The sequence below is a fragment of the Schistocerca americana genome, unplaced genomic scaffold (assembly GCF_021461395.2).
Source record: "Schistocerca americana isolate TAMUIC-IGC-003095 unplaced genomic scaffold, iqSchAmer2.1 HiC_scaffold_1585, whole genome shotgun sequence".
Classification (NCBI taxonomy): Eukaryota; Metazoa; Arthropoda; class Insecta; order Orthoptera; family Acrididae; genus Schistocerca; species Schistocerca americana.
In genome coordinates, this window is record NW_025725672.1 from 20,001 (window position 1) to 21,409 (window position 1,409).

General features: G+C 61.1%; 1 non-coding gene across 1 annotated transcript in view; it reads right to left on the minus strand.

The window, feature by feature from the left end:
• Nucleotides 1-356, minus strand: part of LOC124570142 — a 1,910-nt gene extending 1,554 nt beyond the window's left edge. Inside the window, exon 1 of the ribosomal RNA XR_006971525.1 lies at nt 1-356. This exon is cut by the window's left edge and continues 1,554 nt beyond it. This is a non-coding gene — a ribosomal RNA (small subunit ribosomal RNA).
• Nucleotides 357-1,409: the final 1,053 nt, after the last annotated feature.

Genomic DNA, 1,409 nt, shown 5'->3' on the forward strand with positions numbered 1-1,409 from the left:
GGCGCAGAACCTACCATCGACAGTTGATAAGGCAGACATTTGAAAGATGCGTCGCCGGTACGAGGACCGTGCGATCAGCCCAAAGTTATTCAGAGTCACCAAGGCAAACGGACCGGACGAGCCGACCGATTGGTTTTGATCTAATAAAAGCGTCCCTTCCATCTCTGGTCGGGACTCTGTTTGCATGTATTAGCTCTAGAATTACCACAGTTATCCAAGTAACGTGGGTACGATCTAAGGAACCATAACTGATTTAATGAGCCATTCGCGGTTTCACCTTAATGCGGCTTGTACTGAGACATGCATGGCTTAATCTTTGAGACAAGCATATGACTACTGGCAGGATCAACCAGGGAGCTGCGTCAACTAGAGCTGAGCAGCCGGCCGCCCGGGAGTGTGTCCCGGGGGCCCGCGCGAACACGCAAGCGTCCGCTCAATTATTCTGCAAACAGGAGGAGGCTGAGCTCCCCTGCACAATACACCTCGAAACCCTCTCAGGTCCCGGCGGCGCGCAGCGCCGTCCTAAGTACTTGGTCGGGTTCGAGAGAGGCGCAATCGCCCGGAGTTTGGCGAGTAGACGCTTTAGGTGCGACCACCCGTGCTCCCAACTGAGCTTGCCGCTGCCGACAGAGGCCCGGGAGCGTGCTGTCGTGGCATTGCCGGCGGGAGACAACACGCGCCACCTACGGTGGCCGGCAGCTCCAACGCCAGCGCCACAGAAGGACAAAAGCCCCACTTGGGTGCCGAAGCGAACGCGCCAACACGTCCGCACAGCTGCGATACAAACCACCTGCGAGAACCGCAGAGGCGACCGAGCAGCAGACGGCGTCGCGGCGCCGAGCGCCGGGCGGCGGCGCATTCTCAGCGCACACAGTCCTCAATCGGACCAGCACACTGCAGATGTCCACCGCGCTTCGCACCGGGCCCGCGAGGACCTACTTTGGCCGCACGGCGCCGCGTGCAGGGTGCGCCGGCGCGCAGCTGCGCCGCCTGCCGCCTCCGTCGGCCGGCGCGCCTGCCACTGGCCGCCCCCACCAGCCGGCTGTAGCGCGTGCGCCCACGCACCGCGCGGCCAGCACGCCGGGAGGCCCCCCCTCACCGGCCGGGGACGGTCCCACCCAGCCACCGCCGCGTATCGCTTCACACCCACATGCCATTCACGTTCGTGGGCATGGTGGGTATCGCTGAAACAACCGGTTGGTAGCTCAACCGATCGTCGCCATCACTGATTCACCTCTAGCGAGAACAACCGCACCACAACGGTTTACCAGTTGTTCATTTGCGTAACGTCACCAGCAAACGTAGACGTCCATCGCCATTTGCAAATTCAACGATTGTTGCATGCCTGTGTCAGGTGTCACGACACACTATGTCTGCCCACATACACGCAACAACATGTGCACGCTTCG